The following is a 21,560-nucleotide window of genomic DNA, read 5'->3' as shown; positions in this document are numbered from 1 at the left end:
AGTTTGCCCAGAGCTTATCATTTTCTATCCAGAAGCTGGCTTTATGCTAGACCAAACAGCTGGAGTTGTGCACTGTATTTCATTGCAAGCATGTAAAACAATAATGAACTTTATGGTTCTATAAAGATTTGCAAAATTATTCCCAGGTCTAAAGTTTAATTGTTTAATGTCACCAAATGACTTTACAATAACTGAGTACTGTGGAGTGGCAGAAGTTAATCACTCGACTGAAGTGAATTAAGATTTTCTAAAGCTACATTTATCACTGTAATTTCTGGCTAATTTCATTTTCCATTCATAAAATATGATTTCAGTTTCTGTATCTCTATGAGCTGCAGAGAAGGAACGTGCCTGTTTTAGAAGACCTGTTTTTGTCAAGCAGTGTCAAAGGTGATGTACATACTGATAACAGGAATATGCTAAGCTCATCTTAGCAGTGCATTCCACATGCCTCTGCACTTGAGTCCACTAGCTCTTTAAGACGCTAATTCTTTTAAAGCTTGGTGGGCCAGATTTTCAGGGTTCACTTTGCCTTGCATATTCTGGCCTGCCATCAGAAGTGAATACACCAACAGCCTTGCTTGAAACAAGAGTTAGGCAGGATAATTTATAGGCTAATTAGCCAGGATAATTATAACAAATTTATGTTGCTTAAAGCAAATCCTGTGAGCCAAAAAAGCCTATTTCTAGTGGCCACTTAACGCCTAGAATGGAGAGTTGGTTGAGGGATGCCTCAGCACCTCCCTTCTTTACTTTTGCTTTCAGGTACTCAGAAGAGGATGCAGTTACTTTAATTTTAGCCATCTAGTAGTAACCAGAAGTCACGTATCATTGAAGAAAGTTGTCCAAGCAATGTCCATAGTCAGTGGAAGGAGAATGGGTGTCTGTCTGGCATGCTTTGTCCCAATTATCTCCACCGGCTATGGTGGGAGCCTTGACAGACATGAACCAAAACACCTCTCTCTGGCAGGCTGAAGTTAACCCACGAACCTCACATTTCCTTCCCAGCTTGTACCCCTTGGCACCCCACTGCTCCTCTAGACAGAATTAATTTTTCTCTTCACCTAGATCCTGTGAGGGCCTAATTCAGCTGATGTTGTCAGTGATAGGCAACAATATACTTGTGGGACAAGCCCCATACCAAGGGCTGTCCTGAGGAGTTGGAACTGGCTCTCCATCCCACTCAGAGGTGTCAAGGGCTCAACACTCATTCATCAAGCAAGGGAGTTCTGCTGGGGCATGGTCTATGTGAAGGACTCAAAAAATATCTCCTCAACACAGGGTGAAGCAGGTAGGTAGAGGAAAGGGAGGCAGGAGTACCTGTGCCTCTCCCAGATACACTTTGAGCCTCCTGTTGAGGCTATCCTGTCGATAGCCTGGCAGAGCCTGGCAGCTCCCAACCTTGTTTCAGTACTTCACATTAAAAAGTCACTGGGAAATATGTATAATCCATTCTGCAGATTCCTAATCAGAAACTGTAGGACCTGAAATGTATCCCAGCTTACCATGTCAAGAAACTCAGAGCAGAACCTCTGCTGCCTGAGGACCCTGCAGAGTTTTCTCACTGTCCTGAGTCAGGCAATTAGTCCTAGGGAGGGATTGCAGTGTCACACACAGCCTTCTCTCAAGCGGTCACTCACCTGCCAAGCACAGCTCTCAGCTCGTTGGGTTTGATGTCCACATCACGGCATGGAGACATCCCACTGTTCTTGTGCCAAAAATACACATGGTCAAGGCAAAAGGGACTGATATCCTTGAGCCAAGAATCCCAGCATCCAACACACACTTTGCAAATTATGGTTTTTGACGTTTTTGTCTTGAAGTGAGGGTATTAAGGAATTAGGCAGGGTAGAACTGCACCACCCACTCTTCAGTCCAATCTGAAATAAAAACACTGAGCCCTCTCCTCAGCTTTAGAGGTGTCTGGATATCCATATCTCAACTCTTTTTCTTCTAGTGGCATCAATGGACAAAGAAAGAGAAAATGCTTATTCCAAAGGCTAACATCTCTGTAGTTTCCTGCATGCTGAGTCAGTTAAAACGTACCCAATTCAAGGTAGCTTTTTTTAAAAAACCTTTTTTCCAGAGTATCTTTGATTTTGTTTTAAGTTTTGTTTTATTTTTAATTTTTGAAATGAGACCATCTCTCACCACCCTCTTGCATGATGCCCTTTACTGAGAGGCAGGTAAAAGGTACTGCTTGCTGGTTTTCATTAGCAGTGAATATGAGTGTGGCTAGCCATATTATGGCTCATATATAGACAACAGTTTACACTCCTCCTCTACACAGAGCATGTACTCAGATGTTGTACACACGTGTAACACACTGTCCTGGCCCCAAATTGCTTCCAGGTTAGGTCATCACTTCAAGCCCATTTTCTCTGTTTTCTTCTCTGTTGCATTTTATTGGCCTGGTAGAAATTAGCCACTAATGTAGCCTGGTTTTAGCATCTTCTGCACTCGTTTGTTCCAATTTTTGTACCCCCTGAGCTCTTCCTCTCGCATACAATTTATTCCCACACATGGCAGGCATGCTTTCTCATGAATTATTTATATAGCTTTGGTAACTTCTGCTTTTCAAATAATGAGAGAAGAAAATGTTTCCAGTGTAGGAGTCATAATAAGGGAGAAATTCAGGCAGGTTGGTGTTCAAGAAGATGGTAAAATGCCCCAAGTTAAAAATAATACATTGCTTTTGAAAGGCTGAGGAGACATCACAACGGCCTTTCAAAGCAATCATCTACCTTCAGAAACACTGCTGAGTGGCTAAAATTAGGAGTTGATATCTGGCAATGACTACAGAGGCTTTCATTTTCCCCATTTTTCCCAAAGGTTGGGTGGGATGAACTCCCCCATTGTCTAATATACCAATGGCAGCATTGCCACCTACTTGCATGAAGGCAGAAGCTATCCCTTCCTCTCCTGGGTTGAAATGACACTGCTTTGCTAACGAAACCAAAATTAATAACATTTACTGCAGGAAAATACACTATGTGACACAGCTTCTGTGATGCTTTGATCTTTTATTATAATGAGAAACAGAGGTAGGCTGTGCTTTCACTTCCAAAACACGGGCAAGTGCACAAAGCAGGAAATACAATGTCTAATAAAGATACCTCATTTACACAGAAACTTGGTAAGAGTTTGAAAAAATAACTCAATTTCAGATGTGTTTTGAAAACAGGAAAGACACTGTTGGTGACACTGTTGGCAACACTGAGAAAGAATATGCTAGCCCAGGGAAGGAGCAAGGAATAAAAGGAAATACTCATTTTACGTGGGCTTCATCCCAAGGTTAGATAGGGAGGGTAGAAAACATAACCTCCTGAAGACATTTTATTGTCCACAGTCAGGAGCACAAGGAGGCAGCTACAGCATCAGTCCCACGCTAGCAGGCTGTGGCTTTGAGCAGGGTGCTGTGTGTTATTGCCCCACGGTGGGGGGAGCGGGACGCCGCTGCCGGCACGAACGGTCCCAGCCAAAGGCGCGTGCGACACACACCTCCTGTCACTGGCTCTGTGAGAGCTGATGATGCAGCTCTCGATGCACTCGCTGGTGGGTTGTCATAGCAACGAGGAAATAGGCAGATGAAAACCAACAGCACCAGCCTGCCTCTGCCTGCCCACCTGCCTGGAGGGATGGGGGGAAGCAGGGCACAAGGTCTGGCAGATGAGGACTGGGAGGTGACCCCACCTCTGGGGGCATGGCATCCTCTGCATGAGGGGCTTTGAATCCTGTTGCTCACAGACCCACTGATCTCTCTGTCTTATCCTTCACGTAGGACTAAACTTGATGTTTCTCCACTTCATGGCTGATTCATACGAAGAAACACTGAAATATCATGACAAAATTGATTCTTCTGAAGTTTCAGATGAAATTCAGTATGAATTAGTTGATTGGTAAATGTGGTGATGGCAGCAAACTAAATAATTGTTCTAAAAGTATAATCCAGTGAGGATTTGCAATCACTATGCTTTATTCACCAGACTACACAAAAAAGTCCATTAAAAATTAAGATTCCTAGTTAAAGATTTTCTTTTTCCCCTTGAAATACTTTGACATTTTCTTTTCACTGTTCTACAACAGAGTTATTTGAGACTTAGTTTGGTATCCCAAGAAAGTGACAACTACCAAGCTTATTTTTTCCTGGAGCCAGAATTTCTTCTGCAGCATTTCCCAGTCAGGACATATTGCCCAAAGGCTGCCAGTTTTTTAAATGACCCATGTTGATTGCCTGTCCCAACCACTCTTTGCAGATTTTACAGAACACAATACTATGATGAACAGGTTTCTGCTCTATTAAAAAGGCGTATTTTTCCACAGAAAGGTGCCCCTTACGTATTTTAAGACCCCTCTGCCAAAAACCACCCAAATATCTTAACATCATGTTTCTTCCTATTGTTGATTTTGGAAATTGTTGGATCCTTCAGCTTAAATCCTGTACCCTCAAAGAAATCACTTAGATGCAGAAAAGCGTCAGCTTAAAAAGTTTAAGCCCAGCAGAATGACAAGAGAGTGAAAACAGCCCCATAAAAATTGAGAACACACTGATCCACTGATTCCAAACTAGACCAACTCATCTAAGGTGAAAATTGACAAGCATTCAGAAAAGAAACATTTTGTGCTGCTGAGGTTAATAAAAAAAAAAGAGACTGGAGGCCTAACTCCAAAGAAAGAAAGAGTGAGTTTTATGGGATTAAAGGAGAAGGGAACTGGTGCTGGAACCAGGCCTTCAGTCCTGGAGTTGCATCGGTTTTGAGGTGTTCAAAACAAGACTTGTACAAAAGGTTAGCATAACTGTTCCTTGCTGGGGTTTGGACTAAATGACCTGAAAGGTGTTTGCCAAAGCTATTATCAATGGTGCTGTGATAACTTTATAAGGCAGCTTTTGTACTCCAATATCTCAAAAATGATTGTTCTTTTTAGAGTGACATTTCACAGCCTGCAAATTCTAAAATGGACTAATGGCTTTGACTTTTGGGGGTAGAAAGATTGGTCTGAAAACTAAAGGTCTAGCTGGTGCTTGAAACTTTTGAACCTTTATTTGCTGGGAGAGAAATTACTCACACACTTTGCTTATCAATAATGATGGTTCAGAAGATGTCATTAAATTCGATAAGGCCAACGATTTATGAACAACAATTTAAGTAAATGGGCTTTGAGAGTAAGTCTTTGAGCCAGCCCACACCATGACATTAGGTAGGTAGATAGAGTTCTTTGGAGACTCTAGGAATACTCAGATATTCTCTTAGAGACAGATCTGAACTCAGAGGTGCATCTCTTTATGGATTAGGGTATTTATAGGTGCATTCTTTAATGGAGGCAAAGATATACAGATACAATTTGTTGGTTTGAAGGGGGACACTTCTTTCTGCACAGAGAGGACAAAAAAAGAGGCAGGATGGTGAAACTGAATGTGACTGTGACTTCTTTACTTCTATCTCTCGTGCCATTGGGATAATTTGAGGGTTGGCTGCTTTTAAGATCAACCTTAGGGCTGCTCTAATATATATCACTTGAGATGACTCCTGAGTCTTTTTTACTCAGCAACTCCCAGGGTACTTCCACAGAAGTAATTCTTGAAAACATCCCCAAAAATACAAAATTTCTCAATGTCTCAACCATTGCTGTGATATTTTTCTCCCACCACTACAGTAAAGACAAATTTTAAATGGTACTAGTTTGCATAAGGGTTGTAAAAAATAAGAGAGACTAAAGAATAAGCAGGTGTGAGTCTAGTAAGGGAGCTCAAAAGGTGGCTAGCTCCACAGTTCTCTAGCACTGCACAGTGCAGTGTGCATATAACCCCTCAGCAGCAGCTGAACACAGCCCCAAAGAGCTCATGGTGGCATCTGGCCCAGAACAAATAGCAGCTGAACAAAATTTGTGTGTATTTTTTGTACAGTTCCTTTGACCTGAATATATGTCTCAGAGAATTTCAGACAGAATCAAAAGCTGTTTTCATTGTCAAGATAGGCATACCACACGTAGCCTGTGTACCTAATCCTGCATTCCTCCTGCATTCCAGGCACCCACAAAGTCAATGAGAATTTGAGATGCAGAGTGAATACAGGACCGGGTACAGCATTTGAATATTTTAAGGAATGTTCTTGGATTTTTACAGTTGATGTCATGTTTTCTAGCCCATCAATATGGATTAACAATGGTCCAGAGCAGCAGGAACTCATTTCCTATTCATATATGCTAATTGCATGGTGCTGGATAGCAGGGATTTCTTCTTAAACACAAAGTTTCTTTTTTCTTTTTTTTCTTTTTTTCCTTTTTTTTTTTCTTTTTTTCTTTTTTTTTCCTATTTTTTTTCTTTTTTTTTTCTTTTTTTTTCTTTTATTTTCTTTTTTTTTAGCTTTTTTTTTTTTTTGAGCAAATGGGAAATAGAAAGACTGTGGCTATGAAATAAAGAAGTGAAGAGGATTTAATACAAACACTGACATATTCGTACTTAAGGGAAGCAAGACCTGAAGTTCTTTCATATGTACTTCCCATAGATGAAATCCATCCTCCCTTAATCTGAACCCCAGCTGACTTTGAGGTGAGTCTGTGTGGTGGGTTGACCCTGGCTGGACATCAGCTGCCCACCAAAGGCACTCTATCACTCCCTTCTTCAGCAGGGCAGAGGAGAGAAAATATAACAAAAGGGTCGAGGTAAGGGCAGGGAGAAATCACTCAGCACTTATGGTCATGGGCAAAAATTGATTTGGGGAAATAAGTTTAATTTATTACCAATCAAAGCAGAGTAGGATAATGAGAAATAAAATCAAATCTTAACACACCTTCCTCCACCTGTCCCTTCTTCCCAGTCTTCACTTTACTCCCAAATTCTTTACCTTTTCCTCCCCAGCAGCACAGGGGAGATAAAGAATGGGGGTTGAGGTCAGTTCATCACACACTGTCTCTACCACTCCTTTCTCCTCACACTTCTCCCTTGCTCCAACATGGGAACCCTCCCATGGGAGAAAGTCCTCCATGACCTTCTTCAACATGATTCCTTCCCATGCATTTTAGTTCTTCATGTACTGCTCCAGCATGGGGTCCTTCCCACAGGGTGCAGTCCATCAGGAACAGACTGTTCCAGGGTGGGTCCCCCCAGGGTCACAGTTCCTGACAGCACACCTGCTCCAGCGTGGGCTCCTCTCTCCTTGGGTCCACAGGTCCTGCCAAGAGCCTGCACCAGCATGGGCTGCCCACAAGGTCGCAGCCTCCTTTGGGCATCCACCTGCTCTGGCATGGGGTCCTCCACAGTCTGCAGGTGGATCTCTGCTCCACCGTGGATCTCCGTGGGCTGCAGGGGACAGCTGCCTCACCATGGGCTGCACCATGGGCTGCAGGGGAATGAATCTCTGCTCCAGTGCCTGGAGCAGCCCCTGCCTCTACTTCTGCACTGACCTGGGTGTCCACAGGGCTGTTCCTCTCACGTATTCTTACTCCTCTCTTTGGCTGCTGTTGTCCAGCTGCTTTCTCCCTTCTTAAATACATTATCCCTGAGGCACCACCACAGTGGCGTGTCTCTCTTGGAGCTGGCTGGCTTTGGCTCCATCAAACATAGGGGAAGCTTCTGGCAGCTTCTCACAGACGCCACCCCTGTCACCCCCTGCTACCAAAACCTTGCCACACAAACCCAATATGGTCTGTTAGTCCCATCATTTAATTTTCATTTTTGTTTCAATATGTTATTGCATTTTTTGAAACCTCTGTGGAGGTAATTTGGTAATAGTTTCCCAGCTACAATACCACTGTAGAGTCTGGCATCTTCAAACAATGCATGAAGAAGTAAAAAACCAGCTTGCTGTATGAGAAAGAAGTGTATACAAAATGTGTCTACTCTTTAAATCTTTGAGATTTACAACTTATTTATTTTACAGAATACTTCATCAAAATCTATCCTATCTTTGCAATGAAAGATTATGATAACGTTTGAGATGCTGGTCCTTTATTTCTGCCTGTCTTAGCTTGCTGCTCATGTGCTAGGCAGGATTGATTTCTGCTTGCTATGGTACAAAATTTTTTGCTGATACAGTCTGTTACTGAGAAAATAGATGGGAGATGGGTTGTTTCTGTTGGCATAGCCTTTCAGCAATGATGTTTTAAAGGCTTTGGAAAAAAGCTGGTCAAATGCTGGAAAAGGCTTTCTATAAAAGTGGTCGATGCCTCAAGCCTGTTAGCTAAAGAGGCATTTGGATAATGACCTTAATAACATGTTTTAAGGTTTGGTCCGCCCTGAAAGGGTCAGGTAGTTGAAAGAGATGATCATCATAGATCCCTTCTTACTGAAATAGTCGATTCTATTCTATTCTATTCTGGATTATAATGCCCTTTTATTTCCTGTTTTACATATCTCCATCCAACCAACCTGCAGACTCAACAACTGGAACTCCAGGGTTCTGTGGACAGATCAGTGTATAATTAAAGACTTTACATTTTCAGATAATGCAAACAATAAACCTGGTTTTCTCTCCTAGTTGCCAATGTCAGCTAGGAACATCTATCATCATTTTATAGGTCATCACATCATCATATGGATCTATATCTGTTTTTCACAAGGTCTTTGATTAGATTACTAGTATTAGATTATGGGGGCTTTGCTGATGCTAAAAGCCTATTTACTTATAATTATGAAAATAGTGCCAGCTAGCTACTACCTCTCTTCACATTTTCTCTGCAAGCTCTGAATTCAGGGCACATTCTAGTTACCTCCTCTTTCATGTGTCATCTATAACTTCGGTGTCATTCACAGAAGACACTAGAAATTTGGCAGTGGCTCTGACCCGTGTGCATCCCCCATGTAAAATAGAGTTTACAGGGATGGCAATTGCATTCAGCTTCAGAATTCTCAATATATTTAAGGGCAGGCAGAAGGCTTTGTTTGAAAGGCCTGTTGAGACCAGAGGATCTGGGAAGAAACGTGGCCTCCTGCTTCCCCACAGCTCCAGCACGCTGCAGCTCACCCGAGCTGTGGCTGGGACATGCTGGCGCCTCTGCCACATCCTGTTCCCATGCTGCAGGCAGCAGGGACAGTGCAATGGCAGCAGGGACAGCACCAGGTTCCTTCTGCACACTCAGAATATCTGCCATGCTGGAAAAATCCCCAGCAGGAAACTGCCATGTATTTTCTGCTTGTGCAGTGTATGAGGTGATGTTGGCATAGGAGTCAAATCAGGGTAGAGGGTCTGTCAGAACCCATGATTTTTAAACTAGAAGAATAGGGGGACAAACACCTTTTTAATATACATTTTGACTTATAGACAAAGTGAAGGGGAGAAGACAGAGTTTAAAAGGAAAGAAATGTGTTTATCTCCTGCATGAAAAACATCTCTTAGTACAGCAACATGGAGAACAATATTACTTTTGTGCTGATAAATAATCAGAACAACAATTGTGAGGACAATTGGACTTTGAAGCAAGAATGTGATAAGAATGCCAAATCTACCACAGCAGCTCAATAGCACCAGCACCCGGTTGCGGCTCTGTCTGTTTGCAAATGAGCCTTTGTGTCTCTCTATCTGCATGTGCAGTGTTTATATCTAATCCTGACAATTCGTATTGCACATACCGCATTTCCCTAGATTTAAAGTAACTTCACTTGTAACTTCTGAGAGGTTATTAGGTGTGATTTTCAAAAAACGTCAAACTTTTACAGTGAAGTTCACTTGACTGAGAACAATACTAGCTGGGGATCAGGCACATCAGAAAATCATATCCAGAAATAACAAAACATTTTTGAAGATGCAAAGTGTATTTTTTTATTGACATAATAGTGCCTATCAGTCTAATTTCTTCACAAACAGTTGTGAAGTAGATAAGTTTCATATCATGTCTAAGACATACATATTTATCATATTCAAGCTGCAGAATGGTAATCCAGAGAAAACCACATGCTTTTTACTTCTCTAACTCCTTGTTTTTCTTTGCCTTTACTCTATTCAATCAGGTCTAATCTTATGACCTGCCCTGCTTCAAATATCTGCTACTTCCACTCCATCCTTAGCAATTATTTAACTTTTTTAGTATCACCAGACCCATCTATTGAAAGTCTTGTCCACAGCCCTGTTTTCCTCTGTCTCTCCATCTTTTCAGTCACTGTTGCTCTTTCAGGGTTTCATTCAGACCATGAAGTTTCCCACTTTCTCCACCCCAGCAGAATATGCAGTCCTCTTTCAGTAGTCAAACTGAAAAAGTGTTCTTATCCTCCAGATCCATTCCAATTAATGCAGTGCTCCCTAAACGTGGGATCGTTAAATGCTTGTGTTTCTGGAATGTAAATCTTCCAACTTTAAGTTATCTAAAGCCCACACAAATTTTTGGGACAAGTGTACAAATTGCATTGCTTATTTCAGTTGCAAACACTTCAAATCAAAATATTGGTATACAAAATATTAACATCGTTTTGGTTACATTACATTCAAAGGCACCTAAATCTTCCTGGAAGTGTGGGATTCTCAGAGACATACATCTTTTCCATTCCTTGCCCAGATCTCTGTGAGTATTTTAGAGATTGAAGGAAATAAAATACTTTCAAGGGTCTATTGTAATAACATTTTGGCATTGGATTTCTTTTGGTTTTCTCATGGACTTTTGAAGCTGGTGTGTGGGAGTGTGTGTGTGTGTGTAAGATTATATTTAAGATTTAATTGGCCTTTAGCTACTAAAACATTCTAGCTGCACACATTCCTTATGGTGGATCCCACAGTCTTGTCCAGTATAACTCTCTGGGTCAAGAGGTTCCTCTGGACCCAACCCTGAGCATTCCTCTGCTCCTCAATTTAGGGGACAGAGATTTTTCTCTCTCATGGCAGGAGAACACTTTTGCTCTGCTCATGGCTCACCACAGATCTTTGTAAGGTTAGTGAAAGGTTTATGTTTCTGCTGCATGGGCTTGAAGGTCTTGCCCTCTGGCCTTAATGAAAAGCATAGCATTGCAAAAGACTTTTGTTTCTATGCTATCTGGAGGGAAACCTTCTTTTACTGCAATCTCTTGTGAATCCAAAGCTTGGAGGATATTTCACAGGAGGACACGCCCAGAAACTGAAAATTAAATGTACTAAAGACAAATCTTCATCTTCTCTGACTCTCTGTACATCGTTTAAAGCCAGTGGCTGCAAATCATATTAACAGCTACTGAAGAATGATTGGGATGGGCTGGGATGACTCCTTATTGTGCCCTCTGGAGAAATTTTTTCTTGAGTCTTCAAAAGTGGGGGATATGTCAAACCATTACTGAACAGCGTACCTTCCTCCTTAGACCAATGCAATCCCCATGAGAGAAGGGGTTTGTCTTCTCAGGTGGGATGGGAAGACAAGGAATGTGACTGATTCCTACAGTGAAGGCCAAGGTACCTAAAGCACTTCAGCTCAGTGCTATTTCTACACCACCCTTTCATTCATTTCTGGTATTCCGGACACAAATGCCTCTCAGTGACCTCCTGAATTACAGCAAACAGTGACCTTTAGAAAGTAAAACAGCTTCATGAAACAGACAAGAGTTTGGAATCTCCAACTTAAGAGGCTGAGCTGTGGCAAGGTGAAACTGCCAGCTCATGGTGGAGGCAATGGACATGACATGTCCCTCTGCAGCTACTCATGCATGTAGGCTGTCTATCATTTTTCCTTGGAAACAAGTGCTCCACCCACCCATTTAAGAGAAAGTTAGAAATTATTTTTGGAGACAGAGATGCTTGCTTGACTCTTCCTTCTGTTGAAGAAAGAGTTATCAATACCCTAGATGAGTAGAATAGCACCAGGAGAAGCTTACTGCTTCTGCTAGGTTAAGCTTTATTTCATTTACCTCACAACAAAAAAGACTTTCAGTGGAAATAGCTTTTCTTATTAAAACATTTGATTTTTCCCAAAAGGATATTTACATTCACAGGCCAGTCAGCCAGTCCAGAATGTAATTTTTGCAAATTATTACACCTCTATTTTTAGATGCAAATCCTTTGTTGACGTCAGTGGGGTTTTACACGAAGGAAAGGACTCATTCATGGGAGACTAATTGTAAGAAAGGAGCAATAAAGTGAAAATACCATGAATGCCATCCAAGTATAGACTTGAATAGTTGACAAAGTTTTCAAAGCAGGTGTTTTAGAACATCGTGGCTAGATTTTCAGGTTATGGTTATCCATATCCATTGTCTGCTGGAATTGCTTGTTCTTGGGACTTCTGGAAAGCAGGGCTTTCATACTTTGTTTTATACATCACACATTTAAGAATTGTTTTCTGGGGAAGCTGCATGTTTTCTAGAAAATGGGAAAAGCTCTAAAGCAATTTTAATTTTACTTAAATATCTGTCAAAAAAAAGCTATGTTAAGTCTTTCTTCTCCAAATAACCAAGTTAAGGTTTGCAACCGAAGTTTGGCATCTGAAGTTTAGTGTAGTCAAAGTGTACAAGAAAACTTGTACATAATTTAGTAGTCTAATGCATTTGCATTTGTCTAATGCAGAAGGTTTAATTGAGCATACAACCGTGTCAACTTGTCATTCCTGACGATGGTAGTGTCTGCAGACTGGGGTTGCTAAATGTAGCTTTCTGAATAAATCCTGAACTTTCAGTGGAAAGGGACTGATCCAGCATTTTTCTGACACCTAAAGGTCCAATGGACAATGGAGGACATTTGGGATATGCAATGGGTTCAAGCCTGGAGAGGTGTGGGGGAAAATAATAAACTTTTATGCCTTTGGTGTCTTGATACTGGAAGTTATTGGCTTATAAGAATATAGGTGAGAGAAAAGACATCAGTCCAACTTGGTGTTTCAGCTTTGGCCCAGATGATGCAATTGGCTTTCTGCAGGTTGACTCCCGGTGGGCTCATAGTTAACCTGAGGGCAATAGTTTCCACAGGGCTGCAGAAATCCAACCAAGCAGGATTGGTTGCAAGAATCAGAGCTTCAGTTGTTAAAAACTGAGGATCAGGAGCACTCGTTAGACAAAGCACAGTATTTGGGTGAAGAAAGAGAGGGTACTTGATTTGGTGATGTTACAGCTGAATATCTAAACCGCTGTATTGTACTTGTCAACATAATTGCAGTTGTTTGTCTGATGATCCTATTAAGTGTTACAATTTCTTTCTCCCAGTTTTTGTTCGTTTATTTGTTTTAGGTAATTTTGGAGTCTGTTTTTTAAGTAGTTGCATGTGAATTATAAAGGAAATGGGTAAGAGAAATCATTATCTAAGTTCTATTTTGAAGTGGCTTTTCAGACTGTAAACAGCTATGATGATAACCTTGTACCTTACTCCTACCCATTTATGAGCACCAAGGGTTCATACTGGTAGTTACAAAGGGAAGAGAGGTACACGGTCTCAGGAAAGCAACACACATTTCTCAGAAAATTATGTAATAGACATTGTTGTCCATAGCACAACAGCTGTTCAATCTAAAAACCTGCACCTGTGGTCTACCTGGAGTGAAAGACTAGCCAGACAAAATCAGCAGAGGAAAGGGGCATGAAGCATCTTGGGGAGGTAAGGTTGTTTTCTGAGATTGCTCAGTATAAGTCAGTAGTGAGGAGGAAAGAGAACAGAATATTTCAGCAGCAGTATCTCCTCTGCTGCCCTCCCTGTCTGTTTCTTTGTTGGCATATTTCTAGTTTGTTTATGAACATGGTACCCCAGTGTCAAGGCCAAACTAAACATCTGGGGTACCCAGGAGATGACCTAATCTCCAGCTCTGTGGCAGCAGCACGCACTCAGCAGACGTCCTGAGCTCCAGCATCCCTGGGGAGAGCAGTAGACTTGGAGTATAGCGTAGACTTGGTGGGTATAGAGGCACCATGGACCTGTTCCTGATCCCTGCCTCCAGGAAGCCTGGAGTTGCACTCCTGGTGGTGCAAAGGGAGCAGGAGAAAGACCTCGGGCTGCACCGTGCAAGATCCTCGTAGAGAGAGCTGGGGAGGAGCATCCTTCTGCTGCTGTGGAGACCCAAGGTGCTCAGCATCTGGCAATGTCCAGAAGGACCTGACATTATCACCAAACAGCAAATAATTAGATTTGTGTGTCAGACTAAACACTTGAATGCAATATTGCAAATACAAAGGATATTACACATCATCAGCAAAAATCAGTTAACTTGCAAATCCCATCTAGACCGGGATTTTTTGTCTCTGTTAAGGTATTTGTGTATTTTTAAATACAATCACAAAATAGCACACTAGTAGTTTTACTGTCAAATAAATACCTTTTAAGTATAAGGATTTCCTTCTCCTCACCGTCACCACTTCATTTATCTTTTGCTTAAATCCTTCCTCTCCAGAAATAACACAAATCAAGCCTCTGGGGCCTGTTTATATAATGGGGATTTATGTCATTTCAAGACAAATGGCATTTGCTAAGTTTCAGGGAAGCACCTGTATTAATTGTATTTCCTGCCCATGCGCTGCTTTTGTTTGCAATAAAAGAATTCATCTCAGGTGAGTTAACCTTGCTTTTAGAGAGGGCACCTGCAGTTATCTTAGTGCTTATTGTAAATGAAAACATGTTGAGCCTTTAAAGCAGTGAAATAAAGAGGTGCTGACAAGAGGGTATGCCAATAGGATTAGAAGCTTTTCTCACCACTTGTATTATCAGGATGGAGAATTGAGTCACGTTAAATTACAGGGAGAAGAGATATTCCCAGAAGTTCCACAGATCAGAGATTGACTTGCTCCTTTAGTAAACCTATGGATAGGAGGGGCATCCTGTGCTTGGTGAGATTAGGGGGGGAAAAAAAGCCAAAGAAGAGAAAAAAGACACCTCCCTTTTAGCCTTAGGCATCTATAATTGACCAAGATTTTTCTGGTTGTGATTTGATCCATCCAAACCCTGTTAGAGGCACTTGCCCCCAACTGAGACCAAGGCTGAGGTGAATAAGAATTAGGTGACTCCCTCATATGTACTATACATGTATTCACATCTATTAGGATAAATGACATGTCATTTAATTTAAGCACAGGCAACTGGAGATTGTCATATTTTGAAAATGACAACTGTTATTTATTTATTGAGAATATTTATACAGGTACTTTCCAGGTACAGAGAATGCATTTTTCAGCAGCTCCTGTGACACCAGTGAATCAGGCGATTAAACAAAGACCAGAAAGGCAATTCCACAAACAGAGAAACAAAGCCAGTGGGCTACTGACCAACAGGTCTGGACCACCAGAGTCAAAATCTGGCAAGATCATTAGTCATTTTCTGCGGTCATTTTTCAAAGTGCTCATCATGGTGCTGTGATCCCTGCTAGATTAATAAGGTGCTGAAGAAAACACTGTTAGATGGCAGCAGGAAATGGGATTTATCCCAACTTTTAAGAATAGGAAAACTAAGAAAGAAACAGACAGATGCTGGTTGGCTGGATTCAAGGGCAGGAGGAGAGGGGAAGGAGAGGCTTGCCTTCCCCTGTCCTCATCCCCCTGTATCTTTCTCCCTCCAGCAAGGCTGGCATGGTGCATCCCAAGTCACATGCTATATACTGGAGTATTTGTCCTTCTTATGCCTGTTTGGATCAGGGCTTTCTGTGTCTCCTATCAGGCTGTGAGCTGCTTGTTTAAAAAAAAATTGTTAGTGCTGTTCAAATAAGCATTGATTGAAATTATTTCCCTCAACATCCTATCTTTTTATTAAGTACAGACTTGTTTATTAAATAGGTAGGTAGGTAAGTAAATAAAAAAGAAGAATCCACATGATTATAAAAAGACAACATTTACAAGGTGATTATGAGTTTCCTACTCTTCTACTTGTAAAAAAAAAGACTACCTTTTATATCCAGATGTCCAATCTTCAGGTTGAACCCAGTTCTAAATAATCATTGCAGCTTGATGGAACTCCCTCCAAAAGGGACACAAACAGCTCCATTTAGTACTGCTTTTCTTGTTTCTGGATATCTCTATTGTATTCGTTTTCTGACACATTTAACTTTCTTCAGAAAATCTAATGAGTAAAAAGATGACATTTCTGAATCCTTGTCTTCTCCATTGTATATTATTTGGAAAACTTTCATTTCTTTCCATAATTCTGGATTCTTTGCTGTTCATTTTAAACGGCAAGCTAGAGCTCACCACATCATATAGATACAGCTACTATGCAGTTTTATGTCTGATGGTTCAGTTACACAGTGATATGATTTGTTCCACATTAAAAATTCAGTTTCAGCACAACCTTTGTCTTGTTTGGTCTTTTTCTCACCATACACTTCAGAGAAAGGCAGTGCAGTGGTGTGAATCACCAAGTACACTCCAATGGCAGCCGAGGCCTATGAGCTGCTTGGAGGGGAAATAGAGCTTTTACCTGGTAGCATAAAACACTTCTCTACACTGAAAAGGTGCCATCAAACACAGAGGCCAATGTCTTTGGTTGTTGGCTGAAGTTTGCAACCCAAATAAATATCCTATACTTCATAGAATCATAGAAAAATTTGGTTTGGAAGAGACATTGAAGATTGTCTAGCTCCAACCTCCCCTGCCATGGGCAGGAATGCCACCCACTAGATCACGTTGCTCAAAGCCTCATCCAACCTGTCCTTGAACACTTCCATGCTTCTGCAACTCAAAATCAAAGTTGCAGCCCCTCTAGAAACTAGTTATGAGCTGGAATAAATGTAATCAGAAGCCCCTCTCGAGACACTGCCCAGCTTTGAAACATTGCTCTGTCTTAATGCTTTACATTACTGATTTTCCTGAGGACATACTTTATAGCGTCTGGCAACCTAAACAGATAAGAAGAGCGAACTGAAGAGAAGGGACTGAATGAACATTAGCAGATCTGGTCTGTTTTCCCATGTGCTCTTCCAGTCAAGGACTTGTGAGAAGGATCAAAGGAAGGATGAGAAAACAAGACATTGGTTGACTGAATTATATTTGTATACAGGAGAAAACCTTAGATACTGACAAGACAAATCTGCTCCACCTTGCCAGGCATGGGAAGAGGCTCATGAAGAGGTTTGGCCATGCAGCTGACCATGTTTTGAGGAGGACAGGGCTGTGGGCCTGTGCAGTGTCTCCCATATCAGGTCCCACAACGTGTACTCCATGTGACGCGGTACAAAACATGTCTGTCCTGTCACCCACACACCAGAATGCACAAGCAACCTGCTCTGCCAGCTACAAACAGGATTTGCAAAATTTTTTTCATTCTTTTTTTTTCTAAGTCATCTTGTAATGATGTAATGCAAATGTAATTGAGATCCAAAGAGTTTCAATCCACCCAAAGTGAGGTGTTTCTAAAGCCATGGGCAGGTATTTTTATCCATATGAGAAAAATAGTGAGTGGCATTAATTAAATTATCAAAGTTAAATTTTATTTCAGAAAACCAAAGGATTTTTTTAGAGGGAAAGCCCCTTCATGCTTGGCTTTCCTGAATTTTACCCTCCTAATATTATGGCCATAGGGGTGCTGAAAGTTTCCCTTGAATTTATTTGAAATTTACAGACTTCCTTTGCCTAACACTGTTTGTCAGGGAATTTTTTAAACACCAAAAAAATCTCATTAGTCACCTCTGCAAAAGGGGCTGTGGGAAGCTGATATAGGGATACAAGTCCCTTTTTTCCTCTTTTTGTCCCTCAGCCAAAGTCCTATGACCCCCAGAGATGACCTTCACTCATGCTCTGCCTTTGCATGATGATCTGTGAGCAGCAAGAGCAGAGAGATCATGGGGAGGACTTTTCTCTCCCATCCATTTCCCATGGACCCTGGCAGCGCACAAGCTATCAACATGAGGAGTTACAGGGTACATTTGAATTGCATTCATTGCTTAGACCCACAGGTGATGTGCCTTCCTCAAAACAAACCATGAGGTACCAAGTTGCAGCAGCAGACTGCCCTGGTAAACGCAGTCCTTGATGGATGTAGGAAGAGAGCAAACTCAGGCACAAACGAAGCGAAAATGGGAGAGTAGTGGAATAAGACCCATTGTCTGTGCCCCCTTGATATGTCAGAGACATTCAGGGAAACCAGCCAGGGAAACTGCAGCAGAAGACAGCTTTTCTTGCTGTTCCCAAGGTTTTAGCAAGGATACTGCAATTTGTTAACAGTGAGTATGAAAATGTTAGAAATGAACCAATAAATGCTACCGCAGAGATGCTTCTAAATAGCCTACTTAATTGTGGAGATGGTAGAAGTTATGCTGACAGTTAGAGTTCAATTACTCACAATGTTTACTGAAGATCACTAGCCTTAAATTACAAATAATCAGCTCGCTCGGAAATACCAACTGCAACAACAAAGGTGTTTCAGCTGATGCAGGAGGCTCATCCAGTGTGTATAATAAGTAAGCCACTTACCTATGCAAATTGAACTGCAGTTCCCTGCCCCATCTTTCATGTTTTGCCCATTTATGACACCTGATCATTGCTTTTTTGGGGATGTGCTCCCTGCTGGCAGAGAACATTTCACCAGGTGATGGAAAAGTGCATACATAATTTATAGGTACCAAAATGATTGGCAGCATCTGTCTCAGAACCCATACTTCAGGAAAAGTTACATTTGTGGAAGCTTTTGCAAGACTGGGTGTTTAAATCTGCTGTACAACTCTTGGACAATAATTGATGAAATGACCTTTAAAAAAGATGGAAGGCTTCAGGAGGAAGTTCAAATTTAGCATCCTTTCAGGAAGGATTTTCCTATCAGGAGGTTTTGAGGAATATGTATTTCTTAGTGTCTTGGTAACACTCCTCTTTATTCTATTAGGAGCAATACTCGAACAAAAATACACTTCTTAATATTATTAGTTCCTCAGTAATTCACAGCATCTGCTCTCCAGGTCCCAGATAAACCCATGGAATCCCTACAAATCAGTCATCCCCTTAGCATTGGCATAGTTGTCTGGGTATTAAACTGTGCCCTTCCTACTTGTGGCTCTATTATGTGATTACCTTGTATCACCCAATTTTGATATCATGTGTCAGTGATATTTTGGCATAACATCATATGTCAATGATATTTGATTATCAGAGAAGATAAACAAACTTTTTTCTTTAATACACATCATCCATGTAAATAAAAAGGTGGAACAATCAGGAAAAATTGATATAGAAATATATGTACTAAAGGATTCTTTAACAGAAGATTATTTGTATGAGGTTCAGAGCTTCTTCTAGTGCGTCTTGCTGTGGTCTTTCTGTAGATTCTGTAGTAAAATCTATAACACAACTAAAGAGTTTATCAGAAGCACCCTAGCTGCAAGTCCTTCAAAGCGCAGCTGATCTTAAAAACCCGTTTGGCACAAAGCAACCACCTGTCAATATTTCAATTACCACCCTCCCTGCCTGATCACACTTCAATTGTTTTCCGATAATTATTATAATCATGCGCCACAAGGGCAACTAGTTGTTTCAGGGTTTTAGGTGAGAAGCAAAGAACTGAAAAAAACCGCAACAAAACCCAAAACCAGCCCAGTCATTTGTACAGATCTTTCCTCAGGGCAGCTCCTTATTTGAACAGCTGCTGCTGAAACACAAATCAGCCTCAGAGCTAAGCCAAGCCTGGATGGTGTTATGCATCCTGATTTCTGGGGGTAGGGGGTGTTGTTGTTGTTGGTCCTAATTTGAGTCCTGCACATGACCAGCCACTTTCCCTACTGGAAATAATTTCTCTAAATCAAAGGTTGCTGCAGTGTTTCAAGCCTGTCAAAGATCTCTAGCTGGACAGGCTTCTTCAAAAAAAAAAAAAAAAAGAGTCGGTGTCTCAAATCTTAGCCTCAAGAGACAGGTTTCACTTGATGAAAGAACTGAAAAATCTTTTCCCAGTCAGGGTAATTTTTCTCTGTTAGTTTTCATGGGAAGAAAATATTTCAGCTTTGTTTTTATTTTACAGGAATAAATGGCTTGTATCTATTGTTATTTATGTGGCTTTATTACCAAAGAAAAACAGAACCAGTCAAAGTTGTGGCCCACTCTGTTAACACTGCAAAACTTCTGAAGTGTTCAAGATGTGATGGAATCTAGTGCAAGGTAACCTAGAAATGCTGAGTATTTCTGACCCGGTCTCTTACTATTTAGCACTGATTTCATGCCAATCTTAGTTAATTTGAATGACTGGAATTTCACTAAGTCTATTTCTTTGGGCTGCTGTGAGTTTTGAAGTGATGTTACAAATATTACATGGAACAAAATTCTGAAAATATGTTGAAATCTACTAGGACTGCAGTGGAACTGGGAATTCACATCTGAGGATAAAAATCCTGTGGGGCAATGTGTTGGATATTATTTTGGCACTCAACCCTGGCAATAATAATAATTTTTTCTGCATGGGGAAGCCAGTGAGATTGCAATGATAGTAATAAAAAATATCCCTTTACAACAGAGAAGCAAAATTGCACACACTGGAGTGTGAGGAAGGCAGGCATAGTGACTCTTAGACCCTACAGTGTTTGCACCAAATCTAGCAGCTGGAGAAAGGGAGACGGGCACTGTCATGGACAGTGTGCGGAAGACTTCAGCCAAGAGCCCAAAAGCAAACAAGTGCTTTGCTGTGCAGGGAGCAGCACACTCAGTCATGCAGAGCCTCTGTAAAAAACAGTAGAGAGAGCCCCATCTGCAAAGCTGGGCAGAACTCTTCTTCCTCCCAACTCAGAAGAGAAGGGGACTCTGCCAGCCAAGAGACAGCTGGGGAGCCAGGCTGTCAAAACTCTCCTCTGAACATAGAATGGAAAAACGAGGTCAGTTTTCAATAAGGGACAAAAAGAGGAGCCACAAGAAAAGGAGGTAATAGAAGAATGTATCTATGAGAGAAATTACAGTGGGAAAGTCTCTTGCCTCTGATAATAACCCAGAAAAAGAAAACTTTGAATTTTTTAATAAAGGGGAGTACTGAACTAGAAAACACAGAAATGCTTGTTCTAGGCAGTGTGCAGTCAGTCTGCAGAGCTCCCTGCCATCACTAGGTCCCTGGGATATTACAATACCTAAAGTTGTATGGATATAAAACACATCCAGAATAACCAAAACAGAGGAGGGTAAGAATAAAGAGAGAACAGATCTCTTGGAGGAGAAATTAGGTCAACAGTTAATTGGCAGAGCAGAGGAGGAGTCTTAATGCAATGGAGTATTTCCCAGAAGCCTGTGGAAGGCAATCCCTGAGAGGAGCAACTCTCCTGCCTGGGAAGAGCTGTCAGTCTGCTCAGGCTGGAGGATGCTCAGGGACCATGTACAGAGGCAGCAGCAGCACGCCTCTTGCTACTAACCTCTCACCCAGTTCATGAATCCCACCATCTTCCTCCTGGCTGTCAGGAGCATTTCCACACTGAAATACATGTGATGTTTCCATCCTCTCTTCCTACCTCTAATCTCTGCTGTCCCAGCGAAAAGAGCACCCTTACTATCGGTGAGGTTTAGAATAAGTTTAGTGCTTTGGCTGGAGTTGTCTCCTATGACACCCTTTTCCCCTTGCAACATATACTTTGCCCTGAGACACAGTAGTAGAACTTTTCAACTGGTCTTTATCACCCTTACCCAGAGCTCAGCCTATTTCTTGAACTTGAATATTGGCAACACAAACGCCTTTCTCCACTTTTTCTCTTCCACCCCTTGTATCACAACCTCCTGCTACAGAAGCCCATAAAGTGATTGAGTTTTGTTG

Source organism: Corvus cornix, chromosome 2 (assembly GCF_000738735.6).
Source record: "Corvus cornix cornix isolate S_Up_H32 chromosome 2, ASM73873v5, whole genome shotgun sequence".
NCBI lineage: Eukaryota > Metazoa > Chordata > Aves > Passeriformes > Corvidae > Corvus > Corvus cornix.
The sequence above is the reverse complement of the archived record's forward strand: the minus strand, read 5'-3'. Positions refer to the sequence as shown.